Source organism: Malaclemys terrapin, chromosome 1 (assembly GCF_027887155.1).
Source record: "Malaclemys terrapin pileata isolate rMalTer1 chromosome 1, rMalTer1.hap1, whole genome shotgun sequence".
Classification (NCBI taxonomy): Eukaryota; Metazoa; Chordata; order Testudines; family Emydidae; genus Malaclemys; species Malaclemys terrapin.
In genome coordinates, this window is record NC_071505.1 from 304,259,161 (window position 1) to 304,278,556 (window position 19,396).

At 44.5% G+C, this 19,396-nt stretch overlaps 1 long non-coding RNA gene across 1 annotated transcript in view; it reads left to right on the forward strand.

Moving 5' to 3' along the window:
* Window positions 1–15,282, forward strand: part of LOC128829878 (uncharacterized) — a 67,838-nt gene extending 52,556 nt beyond the window's left edge. Inside the window, exons 2-3 of the long non-coding RNA XR_008443501.1 lie at window positions 13,218–13,439; window positions 14,998–15,282. This is a non-coding gene — a long non-coding RNA (uncharacterized LOC128829878). The remainder of the gene's footprint in view (window positions 1–13,217; window positions 13,440–14,997) is intronic.
* Window positions 15,283–19,396: the final 4,114 nt, after the last annotated feature.

A 19,396-nucleotide genomic window follows, 5' to 3' on the forward strand; every position in this document is an offset into this window, starting at 1 on the left:
CTTGGTTCTCATTGAAATGCTGCATTCTGATCTTACCTCCAACCACTGTACACAGGAAAAGCAACCTGTGAAATTTAAAAAATACAAAAAACAAAACAAGAAAAACCACTTGTGCAGCTGTCCCTTTACAGCTTAACTGAGTTATGATGAACATTTGCAGACACTTGAAACTTTCACTGTAGTGTTTGCTATAACATAGTAGATGGTGATAAGGATCATATTTGCCCATCACGTTCACCCCCATATATTAGCCATCCTAGAGAAGGGTCTGAAACAAACCCCCAGATCTGAGCACACCTCAAGCTTGAGGTGTTAAAAAAAAATCAGATCTGGGTCTGAAGGTGAAAGAGTCACCTTCATTTCATTTCTGCAGAGTATTATTCATAATGTAATTCTCAGAAGCCCTGATCAGGATTGGGGCCCTCTTGTACTAAGGAACTGTGCCAACATATAGAGAAACATAGCGCTAGCCTCTCTTCTTGCCGTTGAATGGTTACTACTGTCCTTCCACAGAGCTAGTTATTCATCTTCCCTCTCCTTGGATGCCAGAGTTCTATTTTTGTCCAGGTTCCTATTCTGGGGGCTGCACAGTGCCAGGGGGAAATGATATTTATCTTATTCTCAACTAAAACTTAAGATGAGCGTGTACCTGACAGCCAGGCCATGGATCACAATATGATTATGCATGAACTACATTACGTTTATCTCATCAACTTGGCAGTCTGAAGCGCTACTTGTGAACCACGTGGACCCAGTACAGGAAAAACTCACATTTTTCATTCCCCTTCAAAAGTAAAGCCAAACTGACAATGGATTACGGAGGCCCTGTCTTCCCACAGTCCACATGCAGATCTTCCTCTGCTGCAAAGAAGTGCTGCTTTTGTAGCACAGTCACCTTGGATTCCATGAGGAAAGGGAGAGGAGAGAACAGGGAAGCAGGGAGAAGCAGCCAGTATGGAATCACTGAACATGTAGGGCTATATTAGGTTTTCTCCACACTGTGGAACTTCCACTTTTAAAAAGTATCTAGGGCCAGAGAATGGAGACTTGCGGCCAAGGAGCTCTGGGGTGGGCAAAGGACCCAAGAACCAGGCCAGGGCCTCTGTAAAGGTGGTTACCACCGTCAGGTACCTGAAAGCTGAATGAATCAATGGAGGGGAAAGTCCCTATCCCCTAAAAGAACAATCTAGAGAAAATTGCTTGAGCAGAACCCACACCCCTCCCAAGCCTCCTCCCTGCTCCTGCTATTTTTCTATGGGAGGCGCCAGTCTGGGATATAGGACAAATGCAGGACAGCAGTAGTGTGTGTGACTAGCTGCCTCATCTTACCTAGTGGGCCTATTGCTTTCTGAGCAAGCTGGTGCTCCCCAAAGCATGGACTAGTTACTCTTCTCTTGCAGTGTCTCTGATTTAAGATGTCCTTGTCTTTCAGCAATGGAGAGACTAATGATTTAGCTGTCACTACCAAGCTTTGAAAGACAAGTGCGGAGAGCTAGGACAGTGAGTGAAGGACAAAAATACCTTAATGCCATGACAGTGCTGATTTTAGTTTCATACCGCTTTCAGTCACACCATGGAAAACTGACAGTGTGGTCATCTAGAATTGTATTCTGGGACAGCTGAGGTTAGGACAGGAGGAGAGATACTAGAAAGTCTGAAGAATGACAACAGTGATGTGAAGAGAAATCTAAAGATGATTAGAGGTGTTTAAGTTTATAAAATACCTGCACTTCTAAGAAACCATTGGAAGACATCTGATTCGTACTGCTGACAGATCGTTTTGTTGCTTAGTGATGGTTTGAAGTAACCTGATGCATTACTAAACAACATATAATTCATTTAAAAGGAATGGTCCCCCCTCAATATCCCTGCCACAGACACACACACTTCGATAGTGTCAGAAAAACAGACGATATCTTCTTTTAACGCCTTTGGGAGTTTGGCACTCCTGAAAGAGAAGGGCAAATTGTGTTGGCATCAGTCTGGTAATCTGATGCACTGCTCAGACTCCTGAAGTTTACCTTGCTGTTAAGAGAAGCCGCCACCTCAGTAGGAAGAGATTAATGGATATAGGGCCAGCAACAGTGAAGCAAGGTGACATTTTAAAGAATTTGTTTTAATTAAACAAGCCTGCAACAGAAAGAAAGCTGGTTCTAACTAGCTAGCAAAAATCAAACATCAGGATAATCACAGAGAACACTTTTCAAGATCTCCTCTCTATTTTAAATTAGTTGTGTGAATTTGATGCTCATGAAAATTGCCCAGTTGATTGCAAGGACTGGAGTGTAGCTGTAAAGCGGTTTCAGGGAAGTTCTGGCTCTGTCATTTACCACCAATGACTTTCATTGGTTTGCTAGGAAAACTTTGCAAACCTGGCCAGGAAAGCTTTGTTAAATACACCTAGAATGTTGTTATCCCCTCTGATCAGTCAGGGAAATGTTATTTAAGTCTAGATAACAGCTCCCTTTTCCCAGTGATTGCAAATTTTGAGGTTTTGCAGTGGGTTACTTTCCTGTTGAAAGAAAGATAGGTCACACAGACACACGATTATCTGCTCCTCTATCTTTATTCACAAAATGTACTTAAAGCCTCTTTACCTTAAGCAAAGATGTAAAACCATCAGCACACCAGGCAGTCCACTGACAGAAAATCCAGCTAAGACACCACAGTGTCCAGCCCATTTTCCCCCAATATTAAAACTTGCCAATGTCTGAAATAAGCAATAAAGATATGTAGGACGAATGACCAACTTGCAAAGCACCTGTATTTTGTGGGCATCGTACCATAACTGACAGATTATAATTGTTTTTAAGGAAGCCATGACCAAGTGGGAAAAAATCTGTTTTATTTTTTATGAAGATGGTATATGCCTCGGTGTGTGTTTCTGATGGGTTAATTATTATGGAGTTAGATCCAAAGGATATGTTAAAGGATCCAAGTACAAAAGTAGAACAATGTCCTAGATAAGGAGCATCCCAACAAACACTCAGACACAATAACCAGATTTATAGCCATGAAAAGGCAACTCCTCAGCCCCAACCCTGGTACACAGCTGTTTTGCCAAGGCTGAGAAAAGAGAGATCAAAAGGAAGATGAAAACATTAGAGGACCCCAGGAGCTAGGCAAGGGGTGGGGGGATTGAGTGACCAGAGGCTGCCCAGCGAATGTCAGTGAAAGCTGACAGGCTGCCAAGGGACATGCTGCAAACAAGACAGTCTGCTTCTCCCAGCCAGATATGGGGGTTAGCTGGGCTGAGGGAAACTCTCAAAACCTGGCAAGAAAAGATTAAGGTGCAAGACAGATCCAGGCATATTGGTCTGCTATTATTTTTACCCTTTTCTCTGTGTGCTTTGTACCTCTGGGGAATGAATAAATAATGCTTTGTTTTGAAGATGTTGGATTTGAGTCGCTTTAATCAACTTGCTGGTCACAGGCCCCTGGAATGAAAGGGCTTACAGGTGCCAAGCAGAGATGGCCTGTCACATGAACTTCATTGGAAAACTGGGGGCTGCAACCCAGAGATCCTGTCTAAGAGCAGTTGGACCACACGGTTCCACCCAGAGTGAGGTGCAGGAAGCGAGGCCTGTTAGCTCAGGTGCATTAAAAAGGGACTAAGAGGGGTTTAAAGTGCAGTTTGCCCAGTAACCATGACAGATGTTTTCTCACTGTGTAAACTATATAATCCCATTTTTAATAAAGGAAACTGGAAAAAACAAAGAGTATAAGGAGGGAACAAGATTCAAACCCTTAATCTTCAGTTCTCCAACACAGACTTTTACTCCTTCAACGAAAGGAGTAACTGCTAGCTCTTATGGGGACCTGCTTCCAGGACAGGACTTGACACACACTTTGCCAGTGGGTTACACAACTATTTGCTAGTCAACAGTGGACTGTCGGAAGTCAATATCAACAGTAGAACGTTGGGATTCTTTGCTGACTCACAGAGGGGAGCGTAGTCTAGTAGTCAGAGCAGTAGCTAGCAATACGCTAGCCACCCTCGTAGACAGGCATGTTCATTCTGGGAAGTAGTGTGGCTGAACGGATAAGACTTTAGTTTTTCTGACATGACCTTGTACCACCTCTCAGTTATGAGCAGGAGATGTAAGAGAAATACTTGTGGATGGGGTTGTCAATGCTTGGAAATGCTGAGGCTGGCAACAAAGGTTCGACTGTGGTTGGTGTGGTTTGGTTATTTACCAATTTGGAGCTCCTTGCCAACACTTCAACGTCAGGCAATGTTTCAGGCTGTGTTTCAACAGATCAGTTTTAAGGCAAAGATGTCAGCTAAGATAACCGTGAGGCTGAACACCAGAGAAGCAGACTTAACTATATTCATAGCAAGGCTTAAGCTTCAACCCAGGTGTCATCATTCCCATTGGATGGTAAAATAGCACTTCTGAATCACTGTGCTGTGCCAGCATGCATATCAGAGTCTTTGTCCAAAGTGCAGGGAGGTTACTTATCCAAGTTACTTGAAGCATTATGTTAAAAATGATATCTGAAGACAGAACTGCTGGAGGGATGCCCAGAGTCACTGCTACTGGACTTTTTCTCTTAGTAAATGTTCCATCGCTGGAAACAATTTTCCTCTAATAATAAATAAACTCATCTTCTTTTCCAAGGGGAAAGGTTAATTCTTATAAAACAACACTCGTTCACTGCTGCTATCAATTTTAATTCTTGAAATGAAAAAAGAACTGCTCACTGTTAGTTACAGTTGTTGAAATTGGCTATGTTTAAACCTTTTGTAAGGTATAAGAGTTTCTTTGGTCCTGTAAAAGGAAGCCCTAGAAAAATAACCAGGAGATCTAGCTGCCACTAAGTACTATGTATTTAGATTGGCAGTGAGACGCTCCATAGCATCCTTTCTTCAAAATGGCCCGAGACTTTCAACCTTCCTACCTACAAAATGCAGGGGTTGGGGAAGATTCTTTTCTTCTCTTGAGCAGAGAACGCCAGTCACACTGAAATGTATGACACTTTCATTGCGTCTTATGATAGACAAATGTTTACTTTAGGATTACGTTGAGACCATCAAATGTATAGGAATGTATGCAGCATTGAGACCCAGGTTTCCAGAGAAGAAAGAGTAAGTACATTACCGTCTCCCATTATTGATATGTGAACAGTTGGTAAATAATGTAAACAACCCAGAAACATTTATCCCTGTAGAAGTTTTGTCATAGACTTTCTGTGCCACTCTATGAGAGGGAGGTTCCTGCTGAGCAGACTTGGCTGGAAAAGGTTTTTCAATGAAAACAGTGAAATAACTTCCACAATAGTTTTCTCAAAATATATTTTCCTTTTTTGACAAGCTGGTTGGAATTTTTTTTAAATGAAAAATACCTTGGACAAAAAAGAGGGGGAAACGACACAAGTGTTCACTGTTTTTCAACCACCTCTACTGCTGAGTAATGTGCAGCTCTCTTGCCAACCAAGGGCTAAGCGCACCGGGACGTCAGCTTGAGCAACATCATGTGGAGAAGGACAGCATGTCCAGAAACTGTACCAATGTCTCTTACATGGCAGAGCAGAGCTCTATCACTAGGGCATCAAAGCAGAAGCAGTTACCAGTCTTCGTTAAAAAACAAACCTGTAAGGAGGTCTCTGAACTATAGTATAATCGATCACCGATAAACTGTCTTCATTAACCCAATGGCAGGCGGGACTCACGTTATGAAAAATCATTTAAGAAAATCATCACTGGCATTTAAAGGAACAATTAAAGATAAAGTGAAGCCTGCAAAAGTCCTGGAAAGAATAAAAATCTACATTTTCAACTAATTTCTTCTTTCAGCTGCAACCATTTTGGACACTAACGTGAGCACAAAAACTCCAGAGCAGGTTAATTTTTTGTATTTAACATTTTCACTGAATCCAAAATACTGAATGACAGCTTATGTTTGCCCAACAGTCCATTTATATTATTCTTATCGCTGCAGCTGAGCATTTTGAGTTGAAAATGATAATCCTCGATTACACAAGGTGCACGAAATACCAAAATCAGTGGGCATCAAAGGAGGATAATGAGCAAAGGGAGGAAAGCAAAAGAAAGCTCCTCACAGACAGCACTTAGGTAAACTAATCTTACCACTAAGAAAAGACCAAACACTAGAAATGGTCTCAAGCCACAAAACTAGCATCAGGATCCAAACTTCCCCAAAGCTTGAAATGTGGCTTGGATCTAGAGCTCCAGTTTGGGCCCACCACTGCTAGAATCCCTAATTTATGTAGACAGAAGCCTTCCCCTGCTAACAGGCAGATAGTGGATTGTTGTACCCTTTCTAGGGGGCTAACATCAAAAAGTTTACTTTGGATTCCTGTTTTTTCCATCTGCTCATAGGACCACTGTGCATTGGCTAGACTGGCAAATTTGGACCTTGGAGGATGCACATTTCCTTACGTGGCCTGCTCTGAAGGCTCTCGTAATATAGGATAGGGTTAGTTCTAGTTCTTTCCTGTGTGCTTAGAGGTGAATGGCTTTGATGATATGCAAGGCCAAGCAAGTACATAAGAATTTTATCATTTCTTGGATGCCATGTTAGAATATCAGGGTTTGAAGGGACCTCAGGAGATCATCTAGTCCAACCCCCTGCTCAAAGCAGGACTAATCCCCAGGCAGATTTTTGCCCCAGATCCCTAAATGGCCCCCTCAAGGATTGAGCTCACAATCCTGGGTTTAGTAGGCCAATGCTCAAACCACTGAGCTATCGCTCCCTTCTTTGTTCATGGATGGCTGCCAGGTAGGTATGATATGTCCCAAGTTATCTGTCAAACTCATCAGTGGGAAACAGTGTGTGTGACTGAGTTTAAAACAAAGTTCTTGTTTCAGCATGAATATAGAATTATACAACCTGTATTTTAAATTCACATTAAGTTTGTGCTTTGGAATTTAGAATTCCCCCCTTTCTGTGGTTCTGCTGAGGGCCTTGCACATTTTATTCAGAAAGGACTTTATTGCAGTGAAGACTGATGAATGCTGAAGCCAGAATGAAAAACATTTTCAGGGAATTATTAAAGAAACAATATTGCACTGTCAGGGCCGGCTCTAGGATTTTTGCCACCCCAAGCAGAAACAATTTTGGCCGCCCCCTGTTTTTTTCTTACCCCACCCCGGCCCCGCCTCAGCCCCACCCCTTCCCCAAATCCCCAGCCCTGCCTCCTCCCCCCGAGCCCTCAAAAGCCTAGGAGGGAGGGGGAGAAGCTGCATGGGCCGCGGCCACTCGGAGTCTCCCCCTCCCTCCCAGGCTCTCAAGCCTGGGAGGGAGGGGGAGCAACGGTGGGCGAATCAGCTGTTACTCGGGATCTCCCCCTCCCTCCCAGGTTTGAGAGCCTGGGAGGGAGGGCAAGCAGCGGCGCACGAATCAGCTCTCGGTGCGCAAGCAGCAGCAGCGGAGGTGAGCTAGGGCGGCGGGGCACATTTTTAGGGGCGGCATTCTGGCGCCGGCCATGCCGCCCCTAAAAATGTGCCGCCCCAAGCACCAGCTTGTTTTGCTGGTGCCTAGAGCCAGTCCTGTGTACTGTTCACTGTATTGTTTGATAACCCACAACATTCGCCTGGAAACTACCGTTCTTTTTAATACCTGATCTAATATTCCTCTACTCCCCAACTACAATCAAAGGGGTATCCCTCCTACTCCAACTGTTACATCCAATTAAGAAAAAGACAGCTGCTTTATACCATGCCATTCACTGTTTGACAAGGCATATCACTAGTTCTTTTTTGATATCTCCCAGCCCTGACACACCCCTCACAAACTAAAATCTCAGCCTCTCTGACATCTCCTTGTGGATGTCTAGCCACCAACTCAAGCTCAACATGGCTAAAACAGAGCTCTCATTCCTCCCCTTCAAGCCCCCCCCCTTTAATTAACTGCTCAATCAATGTTGACAACACCACCATCCTGTCACTCAGGCCCTAACCTGAGCATCATCTTCAACCGTCTCTCTCGGTCCTCACAACCAGGCTAGGACCAAATCTTGCCCATTCTTGCTGCATAACATCTGTATGATACATGCTTTTCTATCCACTCACGCAGCTAAAATTGCCATCCAAGCTCTAATCTCACCTCTTGATTACTGCAACATCCTTCCTTGGCCTTGACAAATGTGATTTTGCCCTGCTTGTATCTATTCAGAATGCTGCTACAAAAATCATTCTCCCAGTCCATCACTTGGACCATGTCACCCCTCTCTTTGAATCCCTTCACTGGCTCCCATTATCTAGCTCATCAGATATAAGAGCCTTCACAGTCAATCCACCCTACCTATCACCTCTCATTCACTGTTGATGCTCACCTCCAGCCAGCCCATGATGCCAGCCTTCATTGTCCACATGTTACATTTTCAAACAAGCACCTATGTACTTTCTCCCACCCTGCCCCTCATGCTAGGGAGGAACTCCCCATAAACATCTGCTAAGCTACCTTATCCACCTTCAAACCCTCCTCCTCTGTGATGCCTACAAGAAACTTGACAATAATTAGGCTGCTAGTGTGCTGAGACCACTGCCCATCGTGCTGACCAATACTGTCATTGTTCACTTGTACTCCGCAGTCTGTATCACATGTGCTGACTTTGTGAGTTCCCAGCTACTCCAGGCCCTGCCCCCACTCCTCCTCTTCCCCCAAGGGCCCACCCTGCCTCTTCCTACCCCCGCTCTGCCCTTGCCCCTTCCTGCCCCTGCCCCACCTATTCCCACCCTGTTCTGCCTCCTCCCCGGAGCACGCTCTGCCCTACCCCCCCGGCATGCCGCTGAACAGCTGATCACCACAGGTGCTGGGTGGGGAGGAGTTGATTGGCAAGGCCCACCAGCGGGCATGAGGCACTGGGTGGGGATGGGGAGAAGTTGATTGGCAGAGCCGCCAGCCGGTGCTGAGCACTTACTATTTTTTTCTCGTGGGTGCTCCAGTCCCAGAGCACCCACAGAGTTGGTACGTATGGTCTGTATCCATCTCCTGTCTCTTCTCTTATACTTAGATAGTGAGCTCCTTGAACCAGGGGCCATTTTTTTGTTTGGTGTTTGTACAGCCCCTAGCACAATGGGGTCCTTGGATGCTAGGTCTCCTAGGCATTACAGTAATATAAATAATAAAAGTAATATTCCTCCCACAAGCAGACCTGCAACGTAAGAGCATCCTCCTCCCATTGAAAGGGTAGAATTAAGGATAGGGCGACAAAAATAACCTTTATCTGGCAGTAGGAGAACAATGTATTTTATTTACAAGTTAAAAAAAATGTACGGCCACCTAGGACTTCACTTTTATCACCATGGAGTCCCTTCTGCTCCAAAAGCAGAGGCCTCTACCACTTGAGCTAAAGGATCTTATCTCCATTAGTTATTTGCAGCATAAACGTGGGTGAGTAGTTCTGAGTCTAACCAACAGGCAGTAGTCGTAGCTATATATACACACACACACACTAGCCAGTTCATTATACATGCATATCTACAGTGCTCAACACAGTAGTGTCTACTGTCAACCCTCTCTGGAATAGAGAGCATTGACTGTCATTCCCAGGAAGAGATTAAGAGGGCCACCAGGGGATACTATTCATCTGACCTGGAAACCAGAGTTTTTAATATATAGTGTCTTTCACTGAAGTCTCTCAAGTTAATTTAGAACACATTGCTATGAATGACAGAGGAAATGTAGTATATTTTTCCTTTGACAGGATAAGGGTTATAAAAAAAAATACAGGCTTTTAATCCTCTATTAACCTCTACAATTCTATATTGTGCAGACTGTGAATCATCCATTCAAAGGAGGAACTGACAAGAGTAGATTTACAGTGGCAGGAGCTGTCACTGAATACCTGCTGGGTGATAAATCCATTAGGAGTTTTCAGTTTCCATGCTCAGACTTGATGAAAAAATATAATATAAAGCGCACACAATCGAGAAAAGCACAAGATGCCTCATGACCTGGTCTTACTTAATGACATGGGACATTTCTGTCTCTGGCATGATAAATTATATATAAATATACTTAAAAATAGGTTGAAAAGATACAAATAAAGCCGGCATAATCCATAAAACTATTGAATTACATAACATTCAGTATCTACCATAATCTTTCTAATTTGCATTAATGATTGGGAGACCAATTGCAAAAGACTGAATTTTACAAATTAGTGAATGAACAAACACAATTTAAAAAGCAAGGACATCATCATAAAATATATTTTGCTCATATACTTGATAGTGAAGCTTAACTTTTACCAAAGGTAAAATAGAGTTATGAAGTCATAGCAACATGAAATTTCATCACAGTGCCCATTAGCACCAGGCCAGTCCAAAATGAGTACTAGTACCAGACAGATGACATAAGAAGGGGTCGCTGGAATTGCAAGTCACCAATGATAGCATCTTAGTCTTGGGTCGTTCTAAGGAGGAAGGTGATGTGAACTTGTATTGTATTCAAGAGTCACGTGAAAAAAGTGCATGCCTCAATGCAAAAGGAAAAGAATTATTTGCATTTCAGAAGTATTATTTATCACCAGACATGTAGAGCACAAGCAATGAGAGTACCAATTTCCACAAATTGACCAACAAAATTGCTTTGTCCCTGTTCTGAAACAGCCAGGGAAGAGAAGGTAGTTCAAGACTTGTCTAGACTAAGGTCATGGCAAGCTCGGATGTAAATCTACAGCATGCTGACCTGCCATCTACTATCTGTCCGTGTGGACCTTGCTACTGCACACTAAAAGTTTCCTAGTGCACTCTGTTCTATTCTGATTTGAAAAGAGTGTAGGTAGTGTAGGTAAAGGTGCACTAGGGAGCGTTTAGTGCACGGTAGCAGTGTCCACAAGGACACTTAGTGGCAGCATGCTAGTGAGCTGTAAATTTACACCCACCTTATGTGAACTGTTTGCCTAGACAAGCTCTCATTCTCCATTCAACTCTTTGCCTCACTACTTATACTGCCAATAAGGATGTCACATTTTAGAGCTGGATTTTTTCTTGATTGTCAGGGGCCAGACCAGGTAGGACCAGCTGCTGGTCGGCTCCCTGACTAACTTCACTACTAGGCAACCAATGAACCCAGCTGCCCTGCCTTGGAATTGATGGAGTAGCCACAGCCCCTTTTTGGCGGATGGTTTAACAGGCTTGCTTACAAGCCTGGCCCCCACAGCAGATCAGTGGTTGCTCAACACATACCACAATAGGGTTACCATATTTTGTGCCTCCAAATGGAGGACACTACACGGGCCCCCGGCCCCGCCCCCTCCCCAAAGTCTCCGCCCCCTCCCCTGCTTCCCGCGAACATTTGATTCACGGGAAGCCTGAAGCAGGTAAGGGGGAGCGTGGGGGGAGGATGCGCGGCCCAGGCTGGCCCCCCGGCGTTTCCAGCCTGGGTCGGCTCGGGCCCTGGGGTGCCGGCCCCAGCCCCCGGCCAACCATCCCCGGCCCGCCCAGCACTGCTGGCCCCCCGGCTCCCGGCTCGGCTCCCCGGCTCCCGGCCCCGCGGGCTCGGCTCCCCGGCTCCCGGCCCCGCGGGCCCGGCTGACCGGCTCCCCGGCCCCGGCTGACCGGCCCGGACCCCAGCCCGGCACCGCGCCCCCGGCTCCCCGCCCAGCCCCGCACCCGGCCCAGCACTGTGACCCCGGCTCCTGGCCCGGCACTGCGCCCCTGGTTTCCAGCCCGGCACCGCGCGCCCGGCCCGGCTCCCGGCCCGGCACCATGCCCCCGGCCCCGCACCGCCGACCCCAGCCAAAGAGGCCCCGGCCGAGCACCACCGAGCCCTCCCGATTTTCCCGGACATGCCCGGCTTTTGGGGATTTACCCCCGGACGGGGATTTGAGCCTCCAAAAACCGGACATGTCCGGGAAAATCCGGATGTATGGTAACCCTATACCACAACCACAGCTGTGCTTGCCCATGTTCCAACCCTGCTCCAACCTGTTCCCCTCCTGCTTCTGCCTTTGATTCCAGGCTCTGCACTTGGCTTATGACTCTGGCTAACCCTCTGGCTCTGGCTTTCAACTTCTGTTTCTCCAGTACTGATCCTCGGCTCATTTATGCACTCTGCTCACCCTGGGCTCAGCTTTAGCCAATAGGCCAAAATCTCATTTCAATCACTAGGCTTGACCACCGCACAACCCAGTCGGCTACAGTTTGAGCAGCCCAATATACAGGCTAGATGCCCACCTCAATGTCATGGATCCCACTCAGGCCAATTTTTCTCTTGCAGAGTTGGTGGGAGCCATCTGGAACTTGCAGGTGCCCATCCTGCAAGTGCAGAATGCAGCCCTACAAGCCTAGGCGGCTTTGCCAGCAAACCTGGCTCTGGCCTCCCAGGAGCCAAAGCTCACACTGCCAGACAAGTTTAATGGTGATCATGGGCACTTCTGAGATTTCCTAAACCAGTGCCTGCTCCTATTTTTGGTACGCCCCTAATTGTTTCCCACAGACCAGCCCTGAGTAGGGCTCATCATTAGTCTGCTCACTGGGGAGGCCTCAACCTTGGTCTCCCATCTTGTGGAACAAGGGCATCGATCAGCTGCCCAATACACCGCCAAATTCTGTTGTCTCTCTGCTGACAGTGAGTGAATGAGGCCGCACAATGTTATTAGTTTCAGACTGGGCTGAACAAGGATATAAAAGATGTGCTTGTGCAAGTCAAACCACCATCCCATCTCAATGACCTGATTGGCCTATGTATCAGAATTGACAACTGCCTTACCAAGTGACACAATGAACAGGGCCTACTCCTTCAAGTCCCAATGACACCCTGTACTCTGACCTCACAAGAGCATCCCCTGATCCAGAACACATGCCCATCGACTGGTCCGTCCATGCCTGTCTGAGGCAGAGAAGCGTGGTGTGGCATTGCACTCCATATGCTTTATGAAAATATGCTTATGAATGTGAATATGATATAACTGGAATATGCTTTATGCAAAAGGTCTCTTGTAAGGTATCATTACAAAGCTTATAATCTATTGAGTGTGTTCATCCTATTTGTTTGCATGTATTATTTCTATGTCTGAATTTAGGAGAATAAGCTACAAAATTGTATTACTGTTGTAAACATATTAAGTGGAAGCCATTAAGGGTGCTTCAGAATCAATGAACTGTGAATGGTTTATTTACCTGCAAGCCTTCCTGTTTACATGTGGGCCAGCCCGTGGGTAATGAAGAATAAGGTCTCACAGGGACATGTGACCATGTCACCTGATGCTGAAATCCATCTTAAATCTGGTACTTTTCCATTTAGGAGGAGGGGTGGAGACCCAGAGAGACAAAGGATTCTCACCTTGTGCCAAAGCTATAAAAAGGGCATGGAGCAGGATAAAGTGGCAGCCAGTCATGAGAAAGCCCCTGCTTACCACCTAAGATGTCTGCTGAAACTAACACCGACTGTACCAGGGGACAGGATTGGGCCCAGACTAGGAAGGAGTCTAGTCTGTGAAAGAAGCTTATTGGAACAACTCTGAGGGTGAGATATTACCTGTAATCAGTTTCTTAATGTATTAAGCTTAAACTTGCGTGTTTTTGCTTTATTTTGCTTGGTAACTTACTTTGTTCTGTCTGTTATTATTTAGAACCACTTAAATCTGACTTTTTATACTTAATAAAATCACTTTTGTTTATTAGCAAACCCAGAGTAAGTGATTAAAACAGCTGTGCATATTTCTCTATCAGTGTTATAGAGGGCGGACAATTTATGAGTTTACGCTGTATAAAGCTTGTACAGGGTAAAACGGATTTATTTGGGGTTTGGATCACACTGGGAGCTGGGTGTCTGGGTGCTGGAGTCAGGTAACCTGCAGAGCTGTTTTCACTTAAAGCCTGCAGCTTTGTGGGCGTGGCCTGGACTCTGGGTCTGTGATGCAGCAGACTGGCATGTCTGGCTCAACAAGGCAGGGTTCTGGAAGTCCCAAGCTGGCAGGGAAAACAGGTTCAGAGGTAATTTCAGCACGTCAAGTGACAGTCCCAAGGGGATCTCTGTGACCCAGCCCGTCACACGCGGATGGTGAACTTCTGACCTGTGCCTGTATTTTGGGAGCAGCAGACACATTGTGTTGAGATGCCCTATAAAGGTCAGACCAGCTTTGAAGATGGGAAACAGCAAGCCACAGCCTTGATAAGGGGGTTTGGGCTGGGCTGATCCCTTTTCCCCTCCAATGAGTCTTCACACTGTAATTACGACTGCCCAACTGACATTCAGCCAGGAGCCAAAATTCCCTCTGGCCACATGTACACCCTTTCTGAGCCAGAGCTCCAGGCCCTTTGTATCTATCTACAGAAGGGGTTTATCTGGCCATCCACCTCTCCAGCAAGGCCTCAATCTCCTTCATTAAAAAGAAGGATGGTTCCCTGAGGATCTGAAGTGACAACTGGGCCCTCAACAAGGTGACTACTCCCCCTCATTCACGTACTCCTAAACTGTATTTTTATGCTCTGCCTGTATTTTTATGAAGTTAGACCTCCATGGGACCTATAGCACGGTGCGGGCACGAGAAGATGATGAGTGGAAAAAACTGCCTTTAACGCCCGATATCAACACTTTAAATACATGATCATGCCATTAAGTCTGTGTAATGCTTCTATGACCTTCAAGCACTTTATGGGACATTTTGGATCAGTTCATTATTATCTCAATGACATTCTTATTTTTCAAGTGACCAAGCAGAGCACAACCTGCACCTGTGCAGTATCTTAGAAAGGCTTTGCCAAAGCTGCCTGTATGGCTAGCCAGAGAAATACCAATTCAACCAGGATACAGTAGCATCTCTCAGCTACATCATCTCCCTTGAAGAACTGGCCATGAATCCACAAAAAGTGACAGCCATTGTTGACTGGAGGTCACCCAGGGACACCCTGAAGGTGAACCACTTTTTGGGCTGTGCCAATTTCTATAGATGACTCATCAGTGGTTTCTAAGAGCTGGTTGCCCCACTCACAGCCCTCCTGCAGGCCTGACCACCCACAGCCTAGTTAGTTACACTAATGTAAATACTTGACCACAGGAATTGAACTGATTTCACCCACAGGTTTCACACAGACCAGTGAACAGCCCCCAGATACCACAGCTTTGTTACTGCCAACCTGGGCCAGAATTCCAAAACTCTGGATCTCTGAAGGTTCAAAAGGATTTTTGCCAATACTCTGTCAATAGAATTTGGGTAATAAATATGAATCATAGGACTGGAAGGGACCTCAAGAGGTCATCTAGTCCAGTCCCCTGCAGTCATGGCAGGACTGATTACACTGGTCTACAATTTTTGAGAAATCGTCTGCTTCAGAGATAAAATGTGCTATTTATTATGTATTTTGATGTGCTGAATTCAAATATGACAATTAAAACAACTGATTGACTACTGTTTCTAAGATATTTAAGTTTTTACATTTTAGGTCTATGTATATTGTGTAGATAGAGTTTTAATCATAAATTGTAAACCTAGGTCTTTTCATGTGTTTATGGTTGCTTTACATGATAATATTTCACCTGTCAAGTTTATGTAACACTTTAAAAATCAGCAAAAGGGTTATATAAATAAAATTTATTATGAAACAAAAGGAAAAAAACTATTATGTGCATAGTTTAGTCCTATTCAGTGTCTACTCAGCGCTTCTTGGCTTGTCTCTTGTATTCATTAAATGGAGCATCTCTTGTCACTGTCCAGCAACAGTCTGCAAGCATTGATGGGCTCCATTTGCCCTGATAGCGTTTCTCCATTGTTGCAATGTGCTGGTGAAATCGCTCACCGTGCTCGTTGCTCACTGCTCCGCAGTTCGGTGGAAAAAAATCTAGATGAGAATGCAAAAAATGTATCTTTAGTGACATGTTGCAACCAAGGCTTTTGTATGCCTTGAGGAGGTTTTCCACTAACAACCTGTAGTTGTCTGCCTTGTTGTTTCCGAGAAAATTTATTGCCACTAACTGGAAGGCTTTCCATGCCATCTTTTCCTTGCCATGCAGTGCATGGTCAAATGCATCATCTCGAAGAAGTTCACGAATCTGAGGACCAACAAAGACACCTTCCTTTATCTTAGCTTCACTTAACCTTGGAAATTTTCCATGGAGGTACTTGAAAGCTGCTTGTGTTTTGTCAATAGCCTTGACAAAGTTCTTCATCAGACCCTTGATGTGTAAGGGTGGTAACAAAATCTCCCTTGATTCAACAAGTGGTGGATGCTGAACACTTTTCCTCCCAGGCTCCAATGACTGTCGGAGTGGCCAATCTTTCTTGATGTAGTGGGAATCTCTTGCACGACTATCCCATTCGCAAAGAAAACAGCAGGCTACAAGATCACCTTCCATGAAGAAGACTGGGACAAAATCCTTTTGACGGTCACGGAACATGGAAACCCTAACATCACCTGCCAGGAGATTCCACTGCTGTAGTCTGGAGCCCAACAGCTCTGCCTTACTCTTGGGTAGTTCCAAATCCCTGACAAGGTCATTCAGTTCACCTTGTGTTATGAGGTGTGGTTCAGAGGAGGAGGATGGGACAAAATGTGGGTTCTGTGACATTGATGGTTCAGGACCAGAAGTTTCATCCTCTTCCTCATCTGACTCAAGTGAGAATGATTCTGGTGCATCAGGAACCGGCAGTCCTTCTCTGTGGGGTACTGGGCGTATAGCTGATGGAATGTTTGTATAATGCACAGTCCACTTTTTCTTCTTTGACACACCTTTCCCAACTGGAGGCACCATGCAGAAGTAACAATTGCTGGTATGATCTGTTGGCTCTCTCCAAATCATTGGCACTGCAAAAGGCATAGATTTCCTTTTCCTGTTCAACCACTGGCGAAGATTTGTTGCACAAGTGTTGCAGCATATGTGTGGGACCCACCTCTTGTCCTGATCTCCAGTTTTGCAGCCAAAATAAAGGTGATAGGCTTTCTGAACCATAGTGGTCATACTGCGCTTTTGTGATGCAAAAGTCACTTCACCACAAACATAGCAGAAGTTATCTGCACTGTTCACACAAGTACGAGGCATCTCTGCTCACTTTGGCTAAACAGAAATGTGTCCCTTTGCAAAATCAAACACTGACAAATAAGAGAGCACGACACTGTACGATTTCTAGAGCTGATATAGGGCAGTTTGTTCAGCAGAGTGATGTAAGCTTCGTTAGGATTGCATCATCCATGACTTCTAGGAATAACATGATGCAATTCATATCATGTATGACGCAATACCAGCTTCAGACTGCATCATTCATTGTTTTGCCTAAAAAGCAAGTACTGTCCAAACCCAGTCATAGATTTATTCATAGATCCAGTCAAAGATGTATTTTAGTCATTTCTGGTTAAAACTGAGATCCCTTCCCTTTATAACTCACTTATCCTCTGCCATTCCCAAGTCAAGGGTCATATATACTGACCCAATAGCATATCTTGAAAACTAGAGCCAATCAACAATTTTAAGCATCATTTTAGTTCAGTGACCCAGAATTAGTAAAGTTTGACTACATTTATTTCAGAAGCATTTTGGCTGTAGAGCAGTGTTATCTAGACCACCCCTGACAGATATTTATCTAACCTGCTCATAAAAATCTCCAATGATGGAGATTCCACAACATCCCTAGGCAATTTAGTGCTTAACCAACCTGACAGGAAGTTTTTCCTGATGTCCAATTTAAACCTCCCTTGCTGTAATTTAAGCCCATTGCTTCTTGTCCTATCCTCAGAAGTTAAGAACAATTCTTCTCCTTCCCCCTTCCTCCTTGTAACAACCTTTTATGTACTTGACAACAGTTATGTCCCCCTCTCAGTCTTCTCTTTTCCAGACTAAACAAACCCAATTTTTCAGTCTTCCCTCATAGGACATGTTTTCTAGACTTTTAATCATTTTTGTCTCTTTTCTCTGGTCTTTCTCCAATTTGTCCACATCTTTCCTGAAATGTGGCACCCAGAACTGGACACAATACTCCAGTTGAGACCTAATCAAGGTGAAGTGGAGTGGAAGAAGTACTTCTCATGTCTTGCTTACAACTCTCCTGCTAATACATCCCAGAATGATGTTCGCTTTTTTAGCAAACAGTGTTACACTTTTGACTCATAGTTAGCTTGTGGTCCACTATGACCCCCAGATACCTTTCCACAGTGCTCCTTCCTAGACAGTCATTTCCCATTTTGTATGTGTGCAACTGATTGTTCCTTCCTAAGTGGAGAACTTTGCATTTGTCCTTATTGAATTTCATCCTATTTACTTCAGACCATTTCTCCAGTTTGTCCAGATCATCTTGAATTATAATCCTATCCTCCAAAGGATGTGCAGCCCCTCCCAGCTTGATATCGTCCGCAAACTTTATAAGTGTACTCTCTATGCCATTATCTAAATCACTGATGAAGATATTGAACAGAACTGGACCCAGAACTGATCCCTGCAGGACCCTACTCATTATACCCTTCCAGCATGACTGTGAACCACTGATAACTAGTCTTTGGGAATGGTTTTTCAACCAGTTATGCACCCATATTATAGTAGCTCCATCAAGGTTTAATTTCCGTAGTTTGTTTATGAGAAGGTCATGTGAGACAGTATCAAAAGCTTTACTAAAGTTAAGATATACCACACGTCTACCACTTCCCCCCATCCACATAGTTTTCTTTGATAGGGTAACAAGCCATCAGGTTGGTTTGACATGATTTGTTCTTGACAAATCCATGCTGACTGTTACTTATCTCATTAACTTCTAGATGTTTGCAAACTGATTGCTTAATTATTTCCTCCATTATCTTTCTGTTTACAGAAGTTAAGCTGACAGATCTGTAATTCCCCAGGTTGTCCTTATTTCCCTTTTTATAGACTGGCACTATATTTGCCCTTTTCCAGTCTTCTGGAATCTCTCCCGTCTTCCATGACTTTTCAAAGAAAATTGCTAATGGCTCAGATTTCTCCTCAGTCAGCTCCTCGAGTAGTCTAGGATCCATTTCATCAGGCCCTGGTGACTTGAAGACATCTAACTTGTCTAAGTAATTTTTTACTTGTTCTTTCCCTATTTTAGCCTCTGATCCTACCTCATTTTCACTGGCATTCACTACGTTAGACGTCTAATCACCACCAACCTTCTTGGTGAAAACCTAAGCAAAGAAGTCATTAAGCACCTCTGCCATTTCCACATTTTCAGTTTTCCCTCCTCATTGAATAATGGGCCTATCCTGTCCTTGTCCTTCCTCTTGCTTCTAATGTATTTGTAGAATGTTTTTTTGTTATCCTTTATGTCTCTAGCTAGTTTGATCTTGTTTTGTGCTTTGGCCTTTCTAATTTTGTCCCTACATACTTGTGTTATTTGTTTATATTTATCCTTTGTAATTTGACCTAGTTTCTACTTTTTGGAGGACTGTTTTTTGAGTTTTAGATCACTGAAGATCTCCTGGCTAAGCCCAGAGTGGTCTCTTGCCATACTTTCTATCTTTCCTCTTGAGCCCATAATGTCA